Source organism: Pipistrellus hanaki (assembly GCF_964339955.1).
Source record: "Pipistrellus hanaki genome assembly, chromosome: 11".
NCBI lineage: Eukaryota > Metazoa > Chordata > Mammalia > Chiroptera > Vespertilionidae > Pipistrellus > Pipistrellus hanaki.
Window position 1 is genome coordinate 13,578,141 of NC_140513.1, and position 27,559 is coordinate 13,605,699.

Below are 27,559 nucleotides of genomic sequence, written 5' to 3' on the forward strand. Positions count from 1 at the left end.
CTGCTATTATCACCTTCCCAGAAAGTGTAGCACAACCTAGAACAAGGCCGCATTGTGACTTTTGTAGGCCCTTTTGCCTTGTGCTTGTGGACCTATATATATATATAATTAATATTTGACAACCTCATTGGTATAGAGATTAATGTATTAATGTTACATAGCAAAACATTTTCTTTGGCCTAAAAGTTTACTTTTCTTTCTGATTTTAAAAGAACTTAAAATATTAGTGTGGGCCCCTAAAAGTATTATGAGCCTTGGGCACTCTGCCTTACAGGTAAGACCACTCTGCCTCAGTCCCCCAAAATGGAGTTCAAGCTCCCTCTTGGCATTCAAATCTTTCATAAGCTGGTCCTGTCATGGATAAGTGAGATTTCATTGGAAAAGTGTATGGCAATTTACAGATCTTATTTTCAGAAGGACCTGGGTGCAAATCCTTGTTCTGCAATTTACTAATGATATGAAGCCATTGGGTGTATCATTTGACTTCTCAGATCCTCAGTCTCTTCTGCAAAATAAGGGTGATGATAACTATCTCATAAGGGCCCTTGTAAAATTAAATGAGGTAATATATGCAAAATGTTTGGCATACAAAAATTTAATATATGGGAATGGTTATTAACAAGATAATCTAATATAAAGTAATATTGATATCCCTTCCAGCCATAGAAGTCTATTGCTGTGTTCTTTAGTTCTAATAAATCATTTGTGGTCACAGTTGAACATCTCTGAAGTCAGGAAATTTGCCTGTGCCAGGTAAAAGAGAAGCTGTGAACCAATTGTCTTTACTTGTGCAACGATTGACTTAGGCCTGACTAGGAAATTACTGTATATCCAGTTGTCACCTGAATTGAAACCTTAATGCATAGCTAATGCTTATGGAACTTAAGTGCCAGGTAACTATGTTCCAGGAAATGTCCTAAGAATCATGCATATTTCCTTATTTAATCCCTACAACAACCCCATGAAATTGGAGCTGTATTCACTTATTTTATGAATGAGAAAACAATGTTATACAGGTCTAAAGTCATATAGGAAAAATTGGTAGTGCTGGGACTTGAACTCAAGCATATGTCACTTCAGAGCTCTCATTCCTAAACACCACTCCATACTTCGTCCCTTATATGCACTTGTAGCAGTTTAAATGTGGATTCCTAATTGCTGCTTAAGTCTATGTCAAAGACATTACAATTTTATGCATTAAAGATAAACCCTTGTGAATGCAGAATACCTGTCACATGCTAAGCAATGCAATAAAAGAAGAAATTGTCAATTCTTGTGATAAGTCACAGGATTTTCAAAGTCAGGAGAGGCTGTGTGACTCATTGCATCATAAAGAAGGACTATCCATTGGATGTCAAACATCTGTCAGGATTTCTAGTTAACTTTTTTTTTTTTTTAGAGAGAGGAGGGAGAGGAATAGAGAGTTAGAAACATCAATCAGCTGCCTCCTGCACACCTCCTACTGGGGATGTGCCCTCAACCAAGGTACATGCCCTTGACCAGAATCGAATCTGGGACCCTTCAATCCACAGGTCAATGCTCTATCCACTGAGCCAACTGGTCAGGGCTCTAGTTAACTTTTTTAAAATGCTGTTCATATGAAGAGATGTATACACAAAATAGTCAATGCAGCACTGCTTATAATAAGAAAATCCTAGAGACAAACTATTACTAAAAAGCTATTATAATAAATTTTAGTACACACGCATTGTGGAATATATGCAGTGCAGCAATTAAAAGAAATGATGTACGTATATATGTCTTGATATGAATAATATCTAAGAAATGTTTCAAGTAAAAAATACAAGATGCAGAAAACTCAATAGTATGCCAACATTAGTTAAATTGAAAGGAAGGAGAAATAGACATATGTTTGTGTGACTGAACATTGAGAGGGTTTTTTCCTGTTGTCTTGAAACTGCTGATGAGGCCCAAATCTGATTTAAAATGAAATTTAAAAAGTTCATAGGAGCCTCGTTCTGAATTTAAAGAATTGCCAGTGGTTGGAACCAGCTCTATTGCATCAGGGCATTCGAAGAGCCATTATTGTTCTACCAGCTCTTCCACCAACCCCTGCTCCCTACCTATTCCCCATTTCCACCTCTCTCCCCAAAGGCAAACCATCACCACTACATGGAAAGAAAGAATGGGAGATGGGAGGGCAGTCAGCTTTTAGGGAAAATTAGTGTTCTGTAAAGACCCATCCTTTCCCCTTCTTTCATGAGAATCACTAGTGAACTTTGGGCGTGCCTGCAGAAGAAGAGATTGGCAACCCCCCTCCATTCCACTCCAACCCCCCCCCCCCCCCATATATGTTTGTGCAGCAGGCTCACTGATCTGCTCTGCCCCATTGTTTTTTAAGGAAAACACAAATGGAGAGAGACCACATGGCAGGGGTTCTGGATGGCATGGTGGGTAGCTCTAGTTGGAGAGGGTCTAAAACTGCTCTCACCATGTTCACATATACCTTGACTTCCCAGTCCTAGATTGGAGAACAGCAATGACCTGTTCCAGCTGGAAGTCAGCTGGAAGATGCAGCAAATATATGAGGAGTCATCCATTCCTGGGGGAGAGTCACGAGATCACTCCAGGTACAGATACTTTGCCATATCCACCTGTTCTTGTTTCATTTCTACTTGTTGATACTTTATAAGTTCTTTTGTTATTATATTCTTTATCTTTTTCCAGAGCTTAAACATTTAAGTCATTTTCAAATCTCTCTATTGTGTTTATTTAAGCCGAATTAATTGATCTTATTAGTTTTATAGGCTTAGTTATTTTGTTAATCTTCCTCTATATTTTAAAATTTTGGTTCAGAGGCATTTGGATTGTAGACTGTTTTTCTCTATCTCTCTCTACACTTACCCCTTTTTGTATAGTGGTTTTGGACTTGCCACCAATCCAGAGCCAGATATTAAAATATCAGTGTTTTTTACAGTAATATAAAAGATACAGTTTGTACTCTGAAATTTATTACTATGTGCATGTGCTATCTAATTTTTAAAAACAAAAGTATTTTTAGGTGTAGTTGATTGACTTTAATACATAATTCAATTAAGTAGAAGCAAATACTTTTAAAAATACGGGTTTAATAAAAAAGAAAAGGTCATTGCTATACTTCAAAATTTAGCAGGCTGACCAAGAAGTCAAAATCAAATTCATGTGAGTCTTTAGTCTTTGGATATGAAAAATGACTAGATTCAAATCCTTTAGAAGAGATATATAAATGTCAGGATGCCTACATGCTATATTCCATTATAAAAGAAATTTTGTGACCATTAAAATAGTCCCTCTCGCCTGGCTGGCATGGCTCAGTGATTTTCAACCTATGAACCAGGAGGTCATAGTTCAATTTCCAGTCAGGGCACATGCCAGTGTTGTGGGCTCCATTCCCATTGTGGGAGGTGTAGGAGTTAGCTGATCAATGATTCTCTCTCATCATTGATGTTTCTATCTCTCTCCCTCTCCCTTCCTCTCTGAAATCAATAAAAACTTTTTTTTTTTTAAATAGCCCTTGCCCACAGCCATGTACCTTATTCTGACCGCCCACCTTTCCCATGATAATCCTCTGGGTGTGACCTTCTAAGATTGACCCATAACAACAACAAAAATCACATAAGGTGAAAAGTGTTCTTAAACATTTCTCAGAAGAGCCTGGCCCTGCAGACTGATTTATTGCCTCCTAGTTTTCCTTCGGTGTTTAATCTGATAGCCCTCTCTTGGCTGACTACCAGAAGAAGTGGGTGGTTTAGATTTAAAAGCCATGTTACATGAAAAAAAAAATATGCATCTTTCAACTTTGGAACCATACTCAGTATGGCTAATGACCGTGTCATGAAATCCCACATGAAAACTAAGATCCACTAAGAATATAGCAGATTCAAATCTTTACCACATCTTACTCCAAGGCATGCACTTACTTAGAATAAAGGAGGGCAGAACAATATTTACATTTTCTCTATTGGTTTGTTGACCTTATACATTTAGTTGAAATAATGTAAGTTAAAAATATGTGATGTGGCACGCTGTATTAAACGTGATGACTCTCACCATGGCACAAACATGGTAGGTGCTGTCAAGAACTGAGATCTTACCCTAGTTGCAAACTAACAACTTGCTTAATGCCGTTTCATGGATACAGGCAGAAGACATGAGATTTCTTGGGTCGGAGACAAAGGACTTCATTTTTCGTAGCACTGCATGTAACATGAGCATCAGCATATTTGCATCAGCTCCTGGATGTCTGAACACAGTGTATTTCAGGAAAGGAACCCTGAGCTTAGTGAAACCAAATATTTTATAGTGAAGAGTAAGCATTTCTGTCCTTTGCTCTGGAGGGAAACTATCTTTGAAGGCTTTTTGTTCTACAAACATCCTTGAAAAGATAGTTTAGGACAAATGACAGTCAGAGCCCCTCTGCTTTCAAGATGTGCAGAAACACAGAGACCCACGGAGAGGACAAGATTTTATTGTGTTGTATCTATATATATTCTAAAAGGCTAATGACCATCCAACCAGTGACTGGCTGGTACCCATGAGGCACACTGACCACTAGGGAGCAGATGCTCAACTCCAGAGCTGCCGAGCTGCAAGCTGCAGTGGTGGTTCCCTGGTGACGCATCTAGGAACCAGAGTGGAGGGAGCCTCCTGATTCCTCACTATTCCACCTTCGGCCATGGGTTATATTGTTGCTGGGGTATTGTTGGTACTGAATCTGGTTTACTTCACACTTGTTTCTGCATTCCACACCCTATACAACAGCAACTTTGCAGAGTTCCCTCTCACACTCTGGGACCCCTTGGGGGATGTCGGAGAGCTGGTTTTGGCCCGATCCCCGCAGGCCAGGCCAAGAACCCCACCTGCCTGAGGTGCCCTTCGAGGCACAGCCCCAGGTGCTGCCAGCTAGGAAGGGGCTGAGGGAGATTAGCTCCAGGGCATGTCCGGCCCATCTTGCCCAGTCCTGTCCCCACAGGCTCCATTCTAATTAATTTCCTTTCAATGTGCATGAATCTATGCACTGGGTCACTGGTTCTATTATATTTGGAGGAAGGGAGTGATAAGTAAATGGCTTGCTGTAGAGGAAATAATATGGTTTTGAGCTCTAGCCGGTTTGGTTCAGTAGATAGAGCATCGGCCTGCAGATCAAATGGTCCCGGATTCCATTAGATTCTGGTCAAGGGCATGTGCCTTGATTACAAGGGCATGTACCTTGGTTGCAAGGGCATGTACCTTGGTTGTAGGCTCCTCCTGGGCCCGAGCACTGGTCAGGGGCATGCAGGAAGCAACTAATCAATGTGTTTCTCTCATATCGATATTTCTCTCTGTCTTTCCCTGTCTCTTCCACTTTCTCTAAAAAAAAAAAAATGGAAAAATATCCTCGGATGAAGATAACTAACTAAATAAATAAATCAGTTTGGAGAAGAGGCTTTTAGACTGAGAAGCAAATGGTGAACCCCAGAACCAGGCTGCAAAGACTAGGGCAGGCACCCTGCTGTAGGGGTGTGGAGCCACAGAAGCAGCCCCCTCCCAGTAAGAAGGACAGTGCTGAGTTGAGCATGACCAGATATTCTTAGATTTACCCAACAGATCAGTCCTTTCTCTACCCAGAATGTACTCATAAAAAGAAAGAAAATTTCTTCATTGAAACAAAAACTAGGAAAAAGGGATTCATCTCCCTCTTCCATTCATAGTGAGCAAAGAGTGAAGCTTAGAAATAGCCGAGAAAGCAACTATAACACAGCCCACAGATACAAGAAGGACTCAAGTTGCCAAGTCAGAAACTACCCAACTTTATACTACTGAATTGAGAATGAGGGCTTGACTCACCTCATCTGAAGCCAGTTGTGTGACCTTGAGTAGGTCACCTCCCCTCTCTGGGCCTCATTTTTCTGATCTGTAATGTGGAGAGGTTATATGATCTCAGAGAGCAATCTAGTCCAATGATTTTCAGATGAAGAGACTGCAGAGTCTACCAGAGAGTTTCTATTCCCCCTCAATCCTCTTCCAATGTCCTCCCCCTCAAAGAACAACCATATAGCACTTAATTTATTTTTTTCTTTTCTTTTTACCTGGTATGAGATGTAAAAACAGAAACAAACAAACAAACAAAATAATGTATTTCATCAATAAATGAACACAGGGTAGCTGGGCTTCACTGAGAACTGACAATAGCTGGGGTCAGTGGTTTTCAAAACTGAAAACCACTTCCTGCTTCCCTGTTCATCTAGTCTGGTATCAAAATGAAAAAAGTGGCAGAGCCGAGCAGTTCTGATGTGCTCCACAAGGGGGTGTAAGAGGCCCACACCGGGCCAGCTCCACAACAGAAGTCCTGGCCTTGGTCATTGGTCCCATTGAATTGCTCATGCAAAGCTGGTTCCACAGCACTATTTCCTCAGTTCATTTTTTAGTTCCTCTCTTTTCCTGACCCAGGAAGTAGAGAAACTTTTGAAGTCAGGTGGGCTTGGATTAAAGTCCTCTGTTCTGTCATTTGCTGAGATATTGGCACATGAGTTAGCATTTTGAGCTATTGTATTAATCAATGGTAACTTACTCCCAAAGCCAGGGAATCACAGAATTTAGACCCTTGGTGCAAGAAAGGACTTTCAAGATCGTCCAGTAGATCCCCAACATTTCACATATGAGGGACACTGAAGTCTCTGAGCACTTGAGCCTGTGCTCTCAGCTACACACAGCTGCCTTCTTAGAAATGTATAGACAAAAGAGCATTCAGAATGAATCAATGAATGAAAAGATAAGTTCTTTAACTAACAAGCATGTACCTTCTTTTAGAGGACTTTGCATCCAGAAAAAACACAGGCTGCTGTATTTATCATCCAGCTTTAGCAGTGACTAACTTGAGCAAGTTATTTGACTTCTTGTGCCTCAGTTTCCTCATCTCAATGTGGAAAAGGATAGAAATTGGGGATATTAACAGTACCTACCTCAAAGAGTGTTATGAGGATCCAATGAGCTCATACATAAAGTGCTCAGCTCAGTGCCTGGCACCTAGGAGGCAAGGTATACATGTTAGTTCTTATCTATGTTATGTCACCTTTCTGATCTTGTGCTCACATCTATAGTGATTTTACATATCATTATGGATGGCACAACCTCAGCAAAGAAACTTGCTCATGGTAATGATATAAAATACAATCTACATATAAAACCCTAATATGCAAATAGACCAAACAGCAGAATAACCAAACAACCAGTTGCTATGATGTGTGCTGACCACCAGGGGGTGACGTGGAACATGGCGGGCATTGGCCACGGTGGGATGGTGGAGCAGGTGAGTGGGGGCGGGGGAGGGAGTGCCAGACCATGGTGAGGTGCTGGTCGCTGTCATCAGGGTGAGCCACTGGTGGTTACTGAAAATTCTTTGCTCCCATGTGCGTGGTTCCACCTGCTGCCAGCGCTGGCCACACTTGCACCCACTGCTGGTGCCCGGTAGCTGGCCCTGATTTCTTGGCACTGTCAGCTGGTGCAAGTGGTGGCTGCCAGCCTTGATTGCCCCTCAGGGCTTCTCTACCTCCCCCTGCTCCTGAGGGGTGATTGGGGCCAGCAGCTGCCGCTTGCATCTGCTAGCGGCACCAGAACCGTTGCTTGCACCCACACACCGGTGCTGAGCTTGGTGCTGTCAGCAGGTGCGAGTGGCAGCTGCCAGTCTTGATCTCCCCTGAGGGCTTATCCACCTTTCCTTGCTCCTGAGGGGCAATTGGGGCAGCAGCCACTGCTTGCATGTGCTGACAGCACTGGCCCCATTTGCACCCGCTGCAGGCACCGGCCACAATACTCCACGCCATTAGTGGGTGCCAGCATCTTAAGTGCGTGAGAGTAGCAGTGGCAGGAGCGGGGCTGCCAGCAAACATAGGACCAAGGGGCCATGGTAGGAAGGGCTGAGTGGGGGGGTAGAGGATGGGCCAAGACTAAGGTGACCAGACGTCCCGCTTTTGCAGGGACAGTCCCAATTTTTAACAATTTGTCCTGAGTCCTGTGGCATTTTTAAAAAGCGGGATGTCTGGTCACTTTAGCCAGACAATTTGTCCCTGTGCCCATGGCAGTCTCACAGCCCACAGTTCCTTTCAAGGAGCAAGAATTCTTGCATTGGACCCCTTGTGTATAATAAGAGTTACTGTATCCTTTTCCATGAGGTAAAGAGAACTCTTCACAACCTCCCACCCCTCTTTGCTACTGCAATAGTTGAGGTCTTATGTCTTTTCTCCCTTGGATTACTGCAATACACCTGGGGAGGAAATGAGCGATACCATGTGGCTGAAGACTCAGCTCCAAGGGGGCCCTTGCTGGGCTCCAGCCAATTGCTGCTAGGAAGGCATATAGGTTCCTTGTATTAGTTTCCAACAGCCGCTGTAACAAAGTACCACAAACTGGATGGATCAAAATAACAGAAATGTATTCTTCCATGGTTCTAGAAGTTAGAAATCTAAAATCAAAGTGTGGACCAGGCCCTGTACCCTTTGAGGTTGGGGAGAATCCTTCCTTGCCTTTTCTGGCGTCTGCTGGTGGCCATCAATCTGTGTTCCTTGATTTACAGCTGCATGATTGCAGTCCCTGCCTCTATCATCAGCCACATGGCATCCTTCCTCTTGTGTGTTCTTGTCCCTTCTCTTCTTATAAGGATGTTATTGATATAGGATTTAATGGCCTATCCTATGCCAGTATTTATATCCTAATTCTCTCTGTAAAGACCCTATTTCCAAATGAGGTTGAATTCACAGGTACCAAGGATTAGGACTTCAACATTTCATGGGGGAGGGGGTGTTAAAGGGAGGAGCACAAGACAATACACATCACTTGTTAAAAGATTTTTTTTTAATGGAAATTTAATGAGCTCTTGCAATTTATTAATATTTTATTTACATATAAGGCATATTAATTATATTGATTTATTTTGTTGATTACATAAAGTTAATGCATTTATTATTATAAACAATATATGAATTCTAATTCCATTAGTAAATTATTAATAAAACAAATTGTTTGAATTAATATTATAATTTATTATTATGAATCAAAACATTTCTGTGGACCTGAAAGGCCCTTAGGCCATCACTTTTTAACCCTGGTTTATGGACTATCGGGATGGTCTTTCTATAAAGCAAAGATGGTAATGCTATTCCCTTCATGATGGCGAGTAGCTGTCAGCAATAGCTGACAAAAACATCCTTTTAATGAACACTATCAGCTACATCTCCCCCGCATCCCCTGGTAGAGCCTGTGCTCAGGTTCAGCTCCCCTTTCTGAACCTGACCTGGAACAGACCTTCACTGCCAGGCTTATGAGTTTTCTCCAGAAACAGTCTCCATTTCCCCAGCTCTCCACCCCCAACCCCCCCCCCCCCCCCCCCGCCCTCACCCCACCCCTGGTTTTCTCTGCTACTCACTCCAGGCCCAGTTCAAAATGACTTGCCCAAAAGCCACCTTCCTCTCTGAACCCTGCCAGCCATCATAGTGTCTCCCACCCAGTTCCACAGCATTTTGCAACACTCTGGTTTTCTGGGTATCACAGTGAGGTTTTACTAGTCACTGTTTCTCACGAACTTTACCTTGGTCGTTGTATGAGTTTGCTTGAACAAACTTTAATCAAGGTTCTTCTGGGGAACTTTGTGCACTTCCTTGTAAAAACTAATTTCAACAAGAATTCTTCTAAGTCAGTTTAGCCCAAACCCTTGACCCTTGATATCCGATCACCCTCAGTATCTAGTCAGGTTCTTCATCCTCTCTCATTTCTCAAGTGATGTCTGTCTTTAGTAAAAATCGTGTTAGTTTATTTATTTATTTAAATATATATATATATATATATATATATATATATATATATTTTTTTTTTTTTTTTTTTTTTTTTGAAAGGAGAGGGAGCCATTGGGTTAGATTTGATGAACAGCATACTGGGGAGGGACTGCTTCATCTGCAGCCAGTCAGATATCTGACCATTCTAAAGCCACCATCAAAATATTGACACTGGACAAAGCAACTCACCATTTACTGTTGCAGATTGACTCCCTCTAAAGTCTGTTAGATCAATTTAGCAAGAACTCCCCCTTACCTATGATGTATTCTTTTAGTAATTTTCCATCAACTGACTCCATCCTGCTCCCTGGCTGTAAATTCCCACTGGCCCATGCTGAATTTGGAGTGGAGCTCAATCTTTCTCCCTGTGTGTCCTGCACTTCCTTTTCCTCTGAAGACACCACTCACATGACCTTATTTTAGCTGAATTTCCTCTTTAAAGATCCTGTCTCCAAATAGTCATCTTCTGAGATATTGGGAATAGGACTTGAACATGGATTTTGGGGTGGTGTAATTAAGCCCGTAACAGTCATTTTTTTTAAAAAAATCTTAATAACCCAAGTAATATAGAAACTTGTTGTTATTATTGCCTCCAAAAATACAAGTAAATTTAGCTAAAGACCTCCTTTCCCCACCCAACTCTACCTAACTGTTACTACTGCTACCAGACTGTTTCTACTAAGCCTTTGCAAATATGGTGAACTCACATAAAGATGCAGTTGATTTTTCTTTTACATAAATAACATTATATTGTCCATAGTGTTTTGCATATCCTCCTCCTCATTATTTTAAATGTGTATATTCACCCGCCCTTGCTCAGACCCAGAGTTTAGCTATGGCTAAGTATATTCAGAGCATTTGTTTAAATATTGAAAAGAATCAAGGCATGGAATATAAACCCACTAATGAGTTTTGTAGCAGTCACCTAATATCACAGGGCCTCATTTTTCTTGAGTGTAAAGTGGAGAACAATAATTATAATACTCATCTCCTCCAGTTCTCAAATGATCAATTAGAAATTATATCCTTCTTCAAAAAGAGACAAGGGGCCCAAAATGGAGTCACTTATGCTAAGTCCACGTCACCAAGCTGAGACTTAATACCTAGCCTAATTGTAGTTTCAACCTCCCCCAGGAATATAATCTTAACTGGTCAGTCTGGAATTTCCTGGTCAGTACTAGTGAGATAATTCACCTGATAGACCCCCTTTATCTTGCCTGAAATAAACCTTTCTTTTGTTTTGAGTTCCTTGTGATCCCCCCCCCAACCTCCACCAACCCACACACATCTTTCTGCCTTTAAAAACCTTTCCTTTTCTGTAGCTCTTTGGAGCTCCTTTCTGTTTGCCAAATGGGATGCTGCCTGGTTCATGAATCATTGAATAAAGCCAAATAGATCTTTAACTTTACTCAGTTGAATTTTTATTTAACACCCTTCACTATAATACTCAACCAGCATTGTCAACAGGAAGTCCTATATATTTATTCAGTTTCATTTCCTTGCTGTTTCTAAGAATCTGGGGAATGTTTCCATTTTCCATAAAACCCATCTGATGGAAGCTAACATCTATTGACCAGGCTGTTCTTCTGAGGGTCTGTCTGCTCTCTCTGTTCCTCTTTCTTTACCCACATTTCTATCTCTCAGTTCCCCAAAGCACAACTAATACCAGAAGGTTCAGCTTAAAGTATTTTACCACAGCCTTCCTAATGCCATCATTATCCTCCCCCTCATTATTACCTCTCGCCTGGGGGCTAGGTCCTGCCAGCGTTTCCCTTTAGCACAGTGATTCCCAAAGTGGTCTATATCGACCCCCAGGGGTCTATGACAACCTGCAAGGGGTCTATGTCAGCGAAAAAAAAATTTGGGGGTCCATGAAATAAAAATGGGGGTCCACGATAGTGGATCTCAACATACACTGATAGTACCTATTTACTTACATCATATTATCCTATAATATAAAAACATATAAATTATTTATAAAAGTACCTATGAAGTAAAAAATTTATTATATATGTTTATAAAATTGTGTAAGTTGTAGGATAAAAACCTGCACATAATGATATACCAGTATCATCTTGTTACAAGCATACGCGCAGTAAACATTCTTGCCAATTTTTGTCTCAAAGCTTCGCGAACTTGCACCGACTTGTTCAATTCGTCACTCTATAAATATGAATGTGAGAAAAATACGTTCATTCGTTTCCTGAATCTTGAATAGGAAAGTGCTGAGAAAACATTTAAAAATATATAAACTGGTAGTTTATCATACAAATTATAGTGAATCAGTGTTATTTTGTTTGAGAATGCCGGAGAAAAGTAGGTACATTATTTTTTATTAAATTTTAACACTAAACTTCACTACAGTTAGAAATTTACAAAAAAATCCATATCAGGTAAGTAGGGGGTCTACCCAAAACCGAAAAACATGGCAAGGGGTCTACGGCAAAAACAAGTTTGGGAACCTCTGCTTTAGCAGGTGAGGACTCAGAGGCTCAAAGCGGTTGAGGAACTTTCCCAAGTTCACTCAGCTAACGGGTGGGAGAGCCAGGCCCAAAGCATTTTCCAGCGTTTGGCTAGTTATCAGTGGTGGAACCACGGCTCATTTAAGCTGTTTCACACAAAAGCATGAAAGTAATTGAACCACATAGTGAGATAGTATTCTATTTTTAGTTATCTTCCATTCCTTCTGATTCAATCGAGGAAAGCCTCAGGTGTTTCTAATACCCTTTGAAAAGTGCTCTAATGTACCAATCTCCCTTTCTAACACAGAAAGAGCAGGCAACAGTATCTAGCTGGAGTTTAATGACATTGTTTTGTTTTCCTTGTATTTACTTTTATGGAAACAGGTTGATTTCCCATATAAATGCTCTATAAAAATATATTTAAGTTATTAAAAGTGAGTAGATTTACTGAACAGTAGTAAGTCAACAATAGTATGGTTAGTTCGTTAAAATGGCAAAAACACACACCCAAAACTGTGAGGTTTGGGGCCTCAAGGCTGGGGATTAGTAATAAGGAGGAACTTAAGACAGGATGCCAGAATCCATTGCCTGGCCTGGCCTCTTCGGTCCCCAGGGGTCACCTCTCTCCTCAGTTCCTGGCAGGGACCCCTAGTCCCCAGAAAAGCCAGTTAACATCTAAATACTCCAGACCCACCAAGAGTGTAGCCTTTCCTTTATGCAGCCTTATTGTCCTAAATTTTTCCATTTCAAGGAGGTGAGGGGTTCCATCTCTGGTTGCATAATAAAAATCACTGGCACTTTTCTCTTAAACAAAAAAAGAGCAGCCAGTTTTCTCCTTAAATGCAATTAAGCGACAGGCAGCTTTGCCAAGGTGATCCTTTAGGTCCATTAAAGGCCTGGCGGAGCCTTAGGTCCGAAGAGCAGCTTCCTAACAGGGAGGGGTTGCTCCTCCCTGCTCTGAGAGAAAACTTCCTGCAGCATGGCTCTGACCTTGGCCTTGGCGTCTTCTCTTCAAACATGCCAGTTTTTCTCAGGCCAGTCCCCTTGGCTTCGCATTTGAGGCCCTTCACAATCAGTTTAGTAAGGTGGGGTGAAAGCACATTGGGCCAAGACTCTAGATACCGGGATTCTGGTGCTAGAGTGAGCCCTTTGTGGGTTCCGTTTAACCATCAGTAGAAAGAAGGGATTGGTTTAGGCGGGTCTTTTCTAGAGCTGACATTTTGTGGACTGTGGCTTGAGCTTGAATTAATTGACCAGCTCAAGATCTAAGAGGCTGAAAGAGCCAGAGCTTCAGTCCAGCTTTCAGACTTGAGCATACCCAGCCCAGCCACAGGGAGGACTTTGATGCTTTGCCATTTCAAATTTTAAACAGGTCTGCTGGGAATGAAGCTGGTCTCCTGGCTTCCCAATAGGTCTTCTCATGTAAATAATCAGCCAGAAAGCCCTATAGGTTGAGGAAGCTGCTCCCACTTGATCCCTCTTAACTCTCCTCCCATCCCAAATGACTGGTTTCAGCAGTTTTCTGTCTTGTCTTTTAAAAAGGAAGATAGGTGCTTTTAAAACTTGTCAGAGCCTTAACTGGTTTAGTTCAGTGGATAGAGTGTTGGCCTGTGGACTGAAGGGTTCTGGGTTCAATTCCAGTTAAGGGAACATGCCGGGGTTGCAGGCTCAATCCCCAGTAGGGTGAGTGCAGGAGGCCGCTGATCAATGATTTTCTCTAATCATTGATGTTTCTATCTCTCCTCTCTTCCTTAGGTTGATGTCATTTACCAAGGACTCCTCCTATATTCAAACAATTACTAGGTGAAGGTAGCAGAGATCCAGCCAGCCCAGAATCAAATCCTCAATTGAAGAAAGCTAATTAGAAAAGCTTTCTGAAGTTGTATAATAATTCAGTTAGGACACTATTTTGAAGAAGACCCAGAAATGGCACAGGTCATTCCCACTTATGTTCCCCTGGGGAGAATTCAGACACACGGTCACCCTAACCACAGGGAGGCAAAGCAAAGATGGTTTGGTGGAGCAGTCGTATGCCTGGCTACAGGTCTACTCACAGGCAAAAAAGGGAGGAAGGGTTTGGTGAACAGTCAGCAGTTTCTGCCGTATGCCATTCCAGATAGTCTACATTTCCTTGAGGATCTGTGTTAGTTTCCTAGGCCTGCAATAACCAAGTACCACATATTTGGTGGCTTAAAACAGCCGAAATTTGTTGTCTCACATTCTGGAGCCCTGAAATCCAGGTGTCGCTGGGGCCACGCTTCCTCATGTCTTTTCTAGCTTCTGGCCATTCCAAGGAGTTTCCTGGCTTGTAGATGCATCACTCCCATCTCTGTCCTGACCTGGCCTTCTCTATGTGTCTCTGCATTGTCTTCCCTTTTATGTGTCTGTCTCTGTCTGAATCTCCCTCTTTTAAGGAACCCACATGTATTGAATTAAGGCCCACATCATGACCTCATTTTTAACTTAACTACTTTTGTAAAGAGCCTGTTTCCAAATAAGTCCACATTTCAGGATTAGGACTTTAACATATCTTTTTGGGAGGGATACAGTTACATTGACAGCAGCGTCTAATATCTGCAACCAACTTTTGGGCACTGATATCTGATCACTTGTAACAGAAGCAAACAGAACATATTGAAGAATATTGGGAAACTCCTGGAATGGAAGGAGCACTTGAATAATCAGGCGTTGGGAGGCAGAAATCAGGGCCACCCCAGGCCCAAATGTGGACGTCTCCTTAGGGCCTGCCTTCTAGATGACACCACTCCTGAGTACTTCTGGCCAATTTTCCCTTCTCTCAAGACACAAATTCTTGGAAGAGTCCTCAGGTCAGCCTGTAGTGGAGTCAGGGTTAGGGGTATGTGGATGAGATCAAGTGATGGACAGTCACCTCATGGGGTGCAGGAAGGGTAGTTCCTCCAAAGAAAGAGAGGGGCCTCCATCAAAAGATGGGGAAGAATGCCCAGCTTATGTTGCTCAGTGATTGAGCATTGACCCATGAACCAGGAAGGAGTCACAGTTCCATTCCCAGTCAGAGCACATGCTGTGGTTGCAGGATCAATCCCCGGTAGGGGGCAGGCAGGAGGCAGCCAATAGATGATTTTATATCTTTTTCACTAATGATGTTTCTATCTCTTTCTCCCTCTCCCTTCCTGTCTTTGAAATTAAAAACATATTTTTTAAAAAAGATGGGGGAAAGATGTGTTGTGCAGGCAAAACCACAGCTGTTTGCTACACATGGTAATTCATTTGAGAAAGATTGTCAACTCAGGCAGTTATATTTCTAAATATTTTGGCATTTAAAGAAGCCATTTAGTTATCTGGAAAATGCAAAGTAGTGGAAAAATGCAGTATCATGTGGTAGAAAGAGCACTTATGGTGGAACTAGGAGAACAGGTTTTTGTTTTTGTGTTGTGTGTGTTTTTTGTTTTTTTGTTTTTTTTAATATTTGCAGATGGTATAATCCTATGCTGAAAACTGAAGCAAATTAACTGAAAAGCTCTTGGAAACAACAGGAATGCTCAACCAAGTATCAAGTTTCTAACTGGAAATGAAAATAATGCAGTGTAATCAATTAGAAAAAAAGCATAACAGAACTGAAGCTGTTATTCAAATTAGCTACCAAGGCAATTTGTAAAGGATTACACTCAGCAAAAACTGCAAAGGGTCTCAGTTCTACTTGGAGACATAAAGGATGAAGGGTGGGAAGCCTTGTGATTATAAAGATATCATTACTCACTAAGTTTATTTATTCAGTGCAAAAATCTCAGTTAAAAAATAAAATCACCTCAGCCAACTAAAATCTTCATTAATTTTTTAACTTGAAAATATGAGTGTAAAATTCATAGGAAAATTGCCTGACCTTGGATGTCAGGCCCTCATAGCGAACAAGCTTCCTTCCGAGGGACAGGGCCTAGGTTTTGACTCTGGCTCTGCAAGTAATGTAATCTTTTTGGGCCCTAGTGTCCTTACTGTGAAGTGGGGTAATCGTATCTTCCTGCTTACAAAGCTGAAGAAAGTATTACATGAGAGAAAATATTTGAAATAGTTTTATAAATTGTAAGGCACTCATCAAGCTGTAATACAATTTTCTAAAAATCCTCCAACAACGCCAGATAAATTCAAAATTGTGAATTTAACTATCACAATGAGAAATGTTTTCATTGCTCTCATTTTGCAAAAGGACCAACCCCTTCCCTCTCATTAAACACAGTTACAGATGATTAGTAAATACTTGATTCCTTCAGAGGAGAGAGCAAAGCTAATGTGAGCTGCTTATTGCACTAGAGAGGCAGCCATTTGTGTGGCCACTCCGGGGTCATGTGAACTGAGCAAGATGCTCATGCCTTCCAGCACCCCCTCTGCTCCACCCTCCTTACCTTGAGTTATCATTTATCTTCTGTAGAATGAAAAGTTAGGGACTTCATGAAGTTTGAAAACAAAAAGCCTAGAGTATTCACAGATCTCAGTTTGAACCCTGGTGCCAGCATTTACCTTGAACAATTCATTTTTTCTTTTCTCAGGTTTAAAAATCTATCAGACACAATAATAATGTTTACCTTATTAAGAAGACCTGTGGCTTAAATGTAATAATACATACAAAGTGCCTGGAACATAGTAAATGCTCAATAAAAATGGCAGCTGTTGTATTTACCATAAAATATTATATGTTAATATGATTATTATTGTTGCTACTACCTCTGAGGGCCTTGGCAACTCTGAAATTCTAGGATAATATGTCAGAGAAAAGCTAAAACAGGAAGAAAAGAGAAAAGATTCCCTTAATAGGACTTGAGTCAGTATTTGCAAGTGGGACAGTTTTCTAGAAGACAGGCCCATGTGCTCACAGAGCCTTATTTAACCTTGGTGACTCACAACCAGAACTCACTGGCCCTGTCTGCTCTGGAAGAAGGGGGAGAGAGTTAGACAAAGCCAGATGGGGCTGAACAGGGGAAAGTCCTGGCCTGGGAGGCTGCAGCTGATGACCCCTCAGAGAGTCTAGTCAGAGAGTTAAAAACTCTTATAAAATATATATTGAACTGAGGATTTTTTTCTGCAATTATTTTTTGAGATAGGCACCATTTGTGGCCAACCCAAAGCTATGCCCCTCTCCTTCCTTGAGGGCAGAATCCTGATGTGAGTCAGGAGAGAAGGATGCAGCTTCAGGACAAGGGCTGGGAGGAATTTTGATCATTCTTGCCAGTGGTTGGCTTAGGAATGTCCACGTGACACCATTCTGGCTAATGAGATAGGAGGGGATGTCTACTTTGAGGCTTCTGGGGAAAATTTCCTCCTGGTTTAAAAACAAAACAAACCCTACCTGTACTTTTCATGGGACTGCAAAAACAGTACAACCACTATGGAGGATGTATTAGGTTCCAGTTGTTACAAATTACCACAAACTTGGGAACTTAAAACAACAAATTAGTCTCTTAAAGTTCTGGAAGTTAGACGACTCACAGGGCTGAAACCAAGATGCTGACAGGATGTACTCCATCAGGATGCTCTAGGAGAGATTCTCTTTCCTTCCCTTTTCCACCTTCTAGAGCTTCATTCTTTGCATTCCCTGGAACAAAGCTCCTCCCTCATCTTTAAGACAAGCAAGATAGTATCTTCAAAACACTCTCTGCTCTGTTTTCATATATATATGAGCCCTGGTTGTGGGCTCGATCCCAAGTGTGGGGCCTGTAGGAGGCAGCTGATCAGTGATTCTCCCTCATCATTAATGTTTCTACTCTCTCCCTTCCTCTCAGAAATCAATAAAAAAATATATCTAAAAAAAAAAAAGAAGAAGCTTAGAAGGTGATGGAGGCTGATAAAGAGTTTTAAAAAGGAGCATGGTAGGATCCTGTTTGTAAGAAAGATCATTTAGAGGTCATTTGGTGAATGATTAGAACGAGGTTAGACTGGAGGGGGCCCTGAGTTCAGTTATGAGATTGTTGCAACACTCCAGACCAGAGATGATAAGGTAGGTCTGAGACAGTGGAGATGGTGAGGGTGGAGCCATTGCACAAGCGATTTGGGAGATAGATTTGATAAGAGTTGGCAGTGGAAATACCTGCAGGGTGATATTTAGGAGATGTGGAAGAATAAGCATGACGTGGCGCCTGCCATTTAATTCCTTTCCAAATAATGTGACCTTATCTTCCATTCTTTTCAGAGGATATATTTATATTTATATGATCTCTCTCTGAAGCTACCATCTTTTTTTTGTTGTTGTTATGAATGGTTTTTCCTAATTTTATTTATTTATTAAATATATTTTATTGATTTTTTAGAGAGGAAGAGAGAGGGATAGACAGTTAGAAACATCGATGAGAGAGAATCATTGATCAGCTGCCTCTTGCACACCTGCCTGCAACCAAGGTACATGCCCTTGACCAGAATCGAACCTGGGACTTTTCAGTCCACAGGCTGACGCTCTATCCACTGAGCCAAACCGGTTTCGGCAAGTTCTTCCTAATTTTAATGGGCCATAATGGCTTTTTCTTCTCAGCCCCTGTTTCCTGATGAAAACTAGCCAAGCCCAGGGACTTTCCACTGGTCACCTGCGATTGGGCCAGGTGGACACATGTGCAAGCTGAGCCAATCAGAATCCTTCTCTGTGGTCTTGAAACTGGGTCAGAGGATATGGCTGCTACTCTCTGGAAAAGAATTAAAAAGTAGGTATCTGTTGGCTGATGGTTCAAGTGGCTGTTTTTTCAAAAGTGAAAAAGCTGTTTTTCAGTGAGTGGGAATAATGAAGTATAGGCTCAGAGAAACATGAAAGTAGTAAAGAGGGCCATGTATGTTCCCTACAGCACTCGGGGCACTGATTCCTCCTGATCCAGAGGCCAGGATGTTTCTAACCATGGGGTTCCTTTTGCTTTAGCTAGCTCTGGCCAACGTTCCTGAGCCCAAAAGCACTTTAATATTTTTGTTTACAGAAGCTATTACAAAAGTACACACCAGTGATTGCATCTTGCAGAAGCGCCTTTGTGTTTGTGCAATTTACTCTCCCAATACTTCCCTTTTTTGCTTCTTGTTTGTTTTTTAGAATAAATTTTTAAATTGAAGTATAATATACACACAGCCGATGTTCATTGTTAAAAGACCAGGTTGCAATTATTTTTTAAGTCACTACTTAAAATTAAATAGAAGGCAAACTAATCAATTCTTCCCCAAACATTTACTGAAAGAAATCCCAGTGCCAGTAGGTAATGGGGAAGTGAAGATGTATCATCCAGAACACACAACCTATAGGGTGGGTGGATGGGTGTGGACAAAGACAAACAAAGTATTATTTGAAAAATTCTAAAATAGAACATTTATTTGACAAATATTTATTTAGTGCCCACTACGTGACAGGCTCCGTGAAAGAGTCTATGGCAGGAAGTCAGTCTATGGGACCCTAAGTGTCTACATATATAAAAAAGGTTAATGTGCTAAGTGTCCATCTGGGTAATGATGTCACATAGCAATGCCCAGCTTCCTCTTCCTAGTGACTAGCCTCCTTGCATTTTCTTCAGCCCAGGAACATGACTTGCTTTATAGCCAGGTGGAAACATTTTATACTTTAACCAAATATCTGTGAAGCATTTTCCCTTACCTCATCTCATTTGATCCTCACAGAAGTCCTGGAATACGTAGATAAGAGACTCAGTGGAATCCTATTTTCTTTTCATTAGCCAAAAAACAGAGATTTAGAAAGCTTAGAAACTTGATCTGACTGAAAAGAAGTAAGAAATGGGTGGACCTTGAAAATGACTTCAGGTTTTCTTACAGCATAGAATATAGTCAAACACTGCTGCAGTGAAATAATTTACCCTTTGTTCTCTCTGCATGATCTACAATAATAATCTGCTTCATCTTGATACTTACTTTTGTGTTGCTGACAATTACCTGAAAGAGAAGTTAGGGTGCTTCACTGGTTTGGGAAAAGTTTAGCTAAATCAGAAAGCAGGTCTAATTAAACAAGTTTATTCTATACTAGAGGCCTGGTGCACAAATTTATGCACCAGTGGGGTCCCTCAGCCTGGCTTTCAGGTTTGGGCTGAAACCAGCTCTCTGACATTCCCTAAGGGGTCCCGGATTGCGAGCGGGCACAGGCTAGGCTGAGGGACCCCACTGGTACATGATTGGGGCCGGGAAGGGATGAGGGAGGTTGGCCAGCCGGGAGTACTGTGAGAGGGCTCCACAGCATGTTCAGCCCCTCTTACTCAGACCTGATCAGTGGGACCCCAGCAGCAAGCTAATTTACTGGTCGGAGAGTCTGCCCCCTGGTGGTCTGTGCACATCATAGTGAGTGATTGAGTGGCCTTAGCATATCATTAGCATATTATGCTTTGATTGGTTGAACAGACGATGGGAAGACTGGACACTTAGCATATCAGGCTTTTATTATATAGGATATATAAAAGGCTAAGTTGACTTGCTCATACACAATATATATAAAGCTCTCACTGGCACCAGTTGCATGCATATGTTTTGATCTGTCATTATTGATCATGAATTTGGTTGACACTTCTATTATAGAGAAAGGGCAAATAGTGATATTAAAATATTTTTTCTAATTCATTTTCTTTCAATATGCACTAATTCATGCACCAGGCCACTAGTAGTGTATAAAAAGAGATGTGGCCCTGAGGGGCCAGAAATGGGGAAGGTGGCATTTGAGCTGGGCTTAGAATTTGGGCAGGTGGAGAAGGTGGAAAGGGAGCATTTTATGGTCAGGAACCAGCATGAGCAAAGGTATGGGAGAGCACTGGTTCAAGGACATGGCTAGGGAGCTGAGAGATGACTCCCATGAACAGAAGTAGATTATGAGTTGGGAAGCAGGGTAGTGGCAGGATATGAAGCTGGATGAGGCCCTGGGGCCAGATCAGTAAGAGTCTTGCGTGCTATGTAGCGCAGAGATTTTTACTGCTCACCAAGTATCCATCTACTCCCCACATTTCCCGTGGCTAATTTTACCAATATGCTGTAAATGGAAGTCACATGTGTCAGTTCTGGGCTAAAGTATAAAAAAGCAAGCTTTCCTAGGAGCCTACACATTGCCACATTGACCAAGGAGGCTGCACATTCTAAGTGGTATAGCTTCTTGATGGTGGCCCTTACATTATTCTGAGTCTGTGAGTGATTATGTAGAGCAAATGTACCATGTGTTAAGTCATTAGGTTTGGGGGGTTAATTTGTTACTGCAGCTTAACTTAGTCTATCCTAACTAATGCACCAAGTTGAACATTTTGAAATTTACCCTAGAGATGGAGAGTAGCTCTCAGAAAGTTTAATCAGGTGAGTAATATTGTCAAATTTCCCAGACCCTGTCATCCAGATTGTCCCTATTTACATGTAACAGCAGTGTCATTATCCACTGTCCCATCTTAGGAGGATTTGAACTTGTTCAGTTCAGCTCCCACTTTTCTTGTTCCCTTTCCCCCACCAGGCACAGATGCCCAGAACTTTCTTGTCATCACTTCACTGGGTCTAGGGTACCATTCCCTTGCTCTGGGCTTATAGATTTTCCCCTGGGGCATATATCACCTAGAGTAATAGGGCAGGTTCCTGTTGAAGTTGTATGGTATGAATGGGCATCTTTCTAGCTGACCAGGCATCCAGTGAGTTACCAATGCTAATGGGGTGACCTATTTATTCACCAGTTGCCTAGAGAGGCACAATGTATATGGACAAGTTTGGTGCAGGCAAGAGGAGGTTCTCTTTCTGGTGATGGCTGAGCGATCTGTAGCAGTGACTTAGCTCTTACCCCATGCCTTGTGTCCCTGGAAGCCTTCTTGGTGAGTACCAGTCACCTGTTTCAGTTGAGCTTCATGTCCTCTTCCTTTTTGGTAAACTGCCCCAGACCAGCTCCTAGGCCGGTGTGGTGCTTGTGGTGGCCTTCTCTCACTTTCTTCTCCTCTTCCTACTCTCTTTCTACTTTAAGAAAATCTTTCCCCTTTTCTGGTCTCTTCCATAGTACTTCCTTCTCTGTCTCTTCTGGTTCCTCTGTTTTTCTCTAGTTCTTAACAGACTGTTGATCTATTAAATCTAGGGCCTGGTTCATCAGCAACTAATACAAACAAACCAAAAGAGAATGGATTACCCTTTCTTTTTTTTTTTTTTTTTTTTTTTTAAATATATTTTATTGATTTTGTACAGAGAGGAAGGGAGAGAGATAGAGAGTTAGAAACATCGATGAGAGAGAGTCATCGATCAGCTGCCTCTTGCACACCCCCTACTGGGGATATGCCCACAACCAAGGTACATGCCCTTGACCGGAATCGAACCCAGGACCTTTCAGTCCCCAAGCCGACGCTCTATCCATTGAGCCAAACCGGTCCCGGCGGATTACCCTTTCTTTAAGCATAGGGAGGGCTCAACATTCAGACTGCAAAATAAGTGAGGAAAAATAATTGCCCTAAGTTGGCAAGGAAAGGGAGGCAACTTCAGACTGTTTTAGTACGAAAACAAATTGAACCTTCACATCCTGCCACACATAGAATAGCAGGATTTGGCCTCCCCCCAAACAAGCTACTTGTTCTAAAAGCTTTCAGCCTTACACCATTATAGAGAGCCATCTCAGGGCTGGAGGTCCATTCTCCTTACTTATTCTTATTTAGGCCCTTCTCGTTCCCTTTTTCTCCTCCCACTTCCCAATGCCCCCGACTCCTGCCCCTGGAGTCCACCCCAGAGGAGAATTACTGAAAATCATAACTACCTTTTCACCTGAAGAGATCGTCCTTTACTTTCCGATGGTGACCTTTCCCTTCCAGACTGGGCTCAGAGCTTTGGCTTTGCACAACCAAAAGGCTCTTAGAAGTTTTTTGTTGTTGTTTTTCCCCCCTAACACAGGAGCAGTTTTCTCCAGAGGATGAATTCTTCTGCCATCCCTTTAGTAACAGCACATAGAGCAATATATTTGTGTCTCCACCACGTCTTTTCTTTTCTTTTCTTTTTTTTTTTTTAATAATATATTTTATTGATTTTTCACAGAGAGGAAGAGAGAGGGATAGAGAGTTAGAAACATCGATGAGAATCATCGATCAGCTGCCTCTTGCACACCCCCTACTGGGAATGTGCCCGCAACCAAGGTACATGCCCTTAACCAGAATTGAACCCAGGACCTTTCAGTCCGCAAGCCAACGCTCTATCCACTGAGCCAAACCGGTTTTGGCAACCACGTGTGTTTTCTGTCTATTATTGTTATTATTTTGACTAGAGAATACAGTCACATGGTTTAAAATTCAAACACAACAAAGGGTACCTGTACACAGAAAAATCTACTTTCAGTCCCTGTCTACCAGACACCAGTACTCTCCCAGAGGTGGCCAATGTTACAGTTTCTTACGTGTCCTTCAACAGTGTTTTACACAAGTACAAACAAGAACATACATCTATTCTTTCCACTATTTTTGACTTTTCACACATGCTACACATTGGTTTGTACCTTGTTTTTTTCAGTTAAAAATATTAATATAGCTTGGGAATGCCCCCATCTTACTACATAGAGTTTTCTCTTTCTATGATATTCAGTATATGGGTGTTATGTAATTTATTTAAATAATCCCCAGTCACATTTATGTGATTTCTGTGTTTTTACTTTAAGCAGTGCTGCCCTGATAATCTTAGATATTCCATTTTGCACATTTTTTAAGTATATCTATGGGGGGGGAAAAATCCTGGAGATGCAATTGCTGGAATCAAAGAGAATGACAAATATTCTAATTGCCTGTCTTTGACTTGTTCCAAATTACAGTCTTGCCAGCCATTAAGAGACACTCCTTCGCCCCCCTCCCCCAACCTCCATAGAAAACATGTATTTCTAGAGAAACCCTCTAGGGCCGTGTAGGAGTTGGATAGGAGGGAGAGGACCTAGTAGTGCCTATGAGGGAGATGTTTTGTGGTAGGTAAAATGGGGCAGGGGAGATTCATTCTCTTTGGGGATCAGAGGTTCTCTGACGGTGAGGCTCTGGAAGAAACAAGAGCTCACCAGACACAGAGAAGACAGTGTCTTGCTGGCTCTTCCTGGGAATTTAATCTGAAAAGATAATTTTGGGCCCTGGCTGGGTGACTCGGTTGGAATGTCATCCCATACACCAAAAGGTTGCAGGTTCGATCCCCAGTCAGGATGTACACAAGGCAACCGGTTGATGCTTCTGTCTCACATCTCTCTCTCTCCCTTTCTCTGTCTCTCTCTAAAATCAATCAAAGATAGACAGATAGATAGATAGATAGATAGATAGATAATTTGGGGAAGAAAAAAAAGCTGTATGCCTGAGGAAGTACCTTGCAGAATTACCAATAAGAATAAGGAATAGAACATCATTTGGTAAGGGTTAATTAATGATATTCTATGGAAAAGCAAAGTAGAACAACAACAACAACAATATCAGCTATTGTTTATTAAGAGCTACTATGTGTCAACATTGGATTAAATATTATTTAAAACTCCATTTAATCTTTAGACCAACTCTCTGCCTAAGGCACTATTATTTCTAATTTACAGATGAGAAAATGGAGGATCAAAGATGCCAAGTAACTTGCCCAAGGTAACATAACAAGGAAGTGGCAGAGCCGGGATTCCACAAAGGGGTGTGTGAGCCCCCCACAGCCTGCATTCTCCAATTCATTAGAGGATTGATGATAAATAAAATAAAACCTTCTCTCAAGAGCTCTGGGAGAGGTGTCATCGGAGATGAAGAGATTACAGGTGAGAAAAAAGAGGCTCACAAGGATATATGACTTTTTTTGGAGGAAATATTAAAGAGTATATCGCAACCTAAAAAAATGTTTGCTAAGTAATGAGAGAAAAAGCTGGTGTATAATTGTTTAAATATGAGGATCACACCTATGTAAAAGTAGAAATACTTGTGGGTGTGCTGCCTACCCACCCAAAATATTCTAGCGCTATCCCGGGTTTAAAGTTTCTGGTTGTTGTCTGTCTTCTATCAGTGCTGTGCCCTGACTAGGAAAGTTGGGGCATTATGGTTACTTTACTTACCGCTAAAGACATTTAAGTAGTGACTGTATTTTTAATACCATGAGTATTATTAGTATGGAACAAACACTGTGATGTTGTGATATAATAAGAAATATATATTTTGAGTTTTATGTTCTGACAGTTGGTCTTTGACCCCTGTTCCTGACAGAGTGCCTGAAGTCCTTGGAATTTCTTGAGTGATTGGAGCATTTATTGTTCTGATGAGGAGACTCTTGATGGGCTCCTGATAGCTTCCGGGTGGGGTCTGGTCACAGGAAAGAGCAAGACATGATTAGAAACTTGGAACTTTCAGCCCTACTCCCCATCCTCTGGGAAGGAGAGAAGAACTGGAGGTTAAGTTAATAATTGATTGTGCCTTTGTGATGAAGCCTCCATAAAAGTCCCTAAACAATGGGGTTCAGAGAGCTTCTGGGTTGCTGAACACAGAGAGGTGGCACACCCACAGAGGCAAGGAAGTTCCATGCACTTCTCCCCACCCCCCACCCACCCCCACCACACACACCTTGCTTGCCTGATGCAGCTCTTCCAACTGGCTGTTCCTGAGCTCTGTCCTTTATAATAAACTGTTACCTAGTAAGTATACTCTTTTCCCGAGTTCTGTGAACCATTTTAGCAAATTTGGAAACTCAAGAGGTGGGTCACGGGAACCCTTGATTTATAGCTCTTCGGTCAGAAGTACTGGAGGCCTGGACTTGCGATTGGCTTCTGAAGTGAGGGTAGAAACAATCTTGTGGGACTGAGCCCTGAACATGTGGAATCTGATTCTATTTCCAAGTAGATAGTGTCAGAATTGAATCGAATTGTCAATGTTGGAGAAACCCACATATTTGGTGTCAGAAGTGAAGTTCTGTGAAAGTAGTAGAAAAAAACTAGTTTTCCCTTCTCTCTCTCTCTCTCTCTCTCTCTCTCTCTCTCTCTCTCTCTCACACACACACACACACACACACACACACACACACACACTTCAGTGTTGCTACAGTGACTCAAACTTTTTTCAAAATAGGAAACTCGGAAACCCCAAGAGGTGATATTTGATACAAATCTAGAAGGTTAAGGAAGCAGACATTTTGCGAGGATATCTTAGCCTTACTAATTAATGTAAATTGATATCAATGTCTTGCCTATTCATTAAAAGGCTGCTACAGTCATTAGATTTCTGTGGTGATTGTTTTTTAAAGGTTAACCTTGACCAACTCCATTATAATTTTTCAGCAGTACAGGTGCACAGAAGCAAGACAGGAACCTTATATTTATTTCAAACAGTGAAAGTAACAGAAAGGTCAGTTGGAATTCCTTTATGTGATCATTTGTTCATCCTGCCTTCATGTTAGTTCTTCTCTGTACTCATTCAATTCCTTCATTTATGCATTTATTTCACATTGACTAGTCTCTTGTGTGCCAGGTTCTGTGCTGGGCACTGGGAGCAAATAGCAACAAGCCTTCGTCCCTGCCCATAAAGGGTTTGCTGGTAGGGCTAGAAACATAAACAGATGAATATAACACAGTATGATGTGTCATTTCCATTCAAGAAGTGTGTGTTGAGGTCTGCTCTTTCCAGGGCGCTGTGCTGGGCACTTTCATTGGCAGTAAAGAATGAGATACCTGGCCCTGCCCTCAGGGAGCCCATAGGCTAGTGGGGGAAACAGAAAACAACCTGGTAAACTAAATCATTACAAATACCATCATTTCTAGGGGGGTTAAGCAGGGTCTGGTATGAAGAATAAGAGGACAGGGGGACCTATGTTGGCAGGATGGTCCAGGAAGTACCATGATGAGTCATCGCAGGGGACTCTGGGAGCCTGGAGGGGCAGCTAATATGATATCCTCTGGAAGAGTCAGGAAATGCTTTGCCAAGGAGCTTCCCCAAAAACTGAGTCTGAAAAGATAGGGAAGAGTTAAATAAGGAAATAGTGTCAAGATGGGCAATCCTGAGGCAAAACTGGTATACAAAAGCTTGGAGGTGTCAGATGTCTGCTGGGGGGCCATGGGTTCAGGGTTCAGGGTTCAGGTGGGAGGAGACAAGATGAAGCTGGAGAGAAAGCAAGGCCAGGTCATGTGTGGCCACCGATGTCAGACTAAAGAAGCTTGGAATTTGTCTGAATGGTGATAAAATACATAGCTTACCAACCCAGGGAGATTTCCACAGCATAGGAGATTTCCACAGCTTTTTATGGGTCCCCTAAAATCAGACTGCATTGATGTATTTTATACCATGATTAAGTTGTGTACTTGAACAGAGAGGTCAAAGTTGCCAGCTGAAGATTTAACTGTTTTTCTTTTTTGGCTCCTGGGAAAGATGACATTAAATGTCCTTT

The 27,559-nt window shown here is 41.7% G+C and overlaps 1 long non-coding RNA gene across 2 annotated transcripts in view; it reads left to right on the top strand.

Moving 5' to 3' along the window:
* Positions 1-25,731, top strand: part of LOC311630378 — a 26,230-nt gene extending 499 nt beyond the window's left edge. Inside the window, exons 2-4 of one of the 2 annotated variants that reach the window (XR_014796359.1) lie at positions 2,481-2,591; positions 24,750-24,953; positions 25,393-25,731. This is a non-coding gene — a long non-coding RNA (uncharacterized lncRNA). Of the gene's footprint in view, positions 1-2,480; positions 2,592-24,749; positions 25,366-25,392 lie in introns of those variants that run through there. The other variant, XR_014796360.1, reaches the window with a different exon arrangement.
* Positions 25,732-27,559: the final 1,828 nt, after the last annotated feature.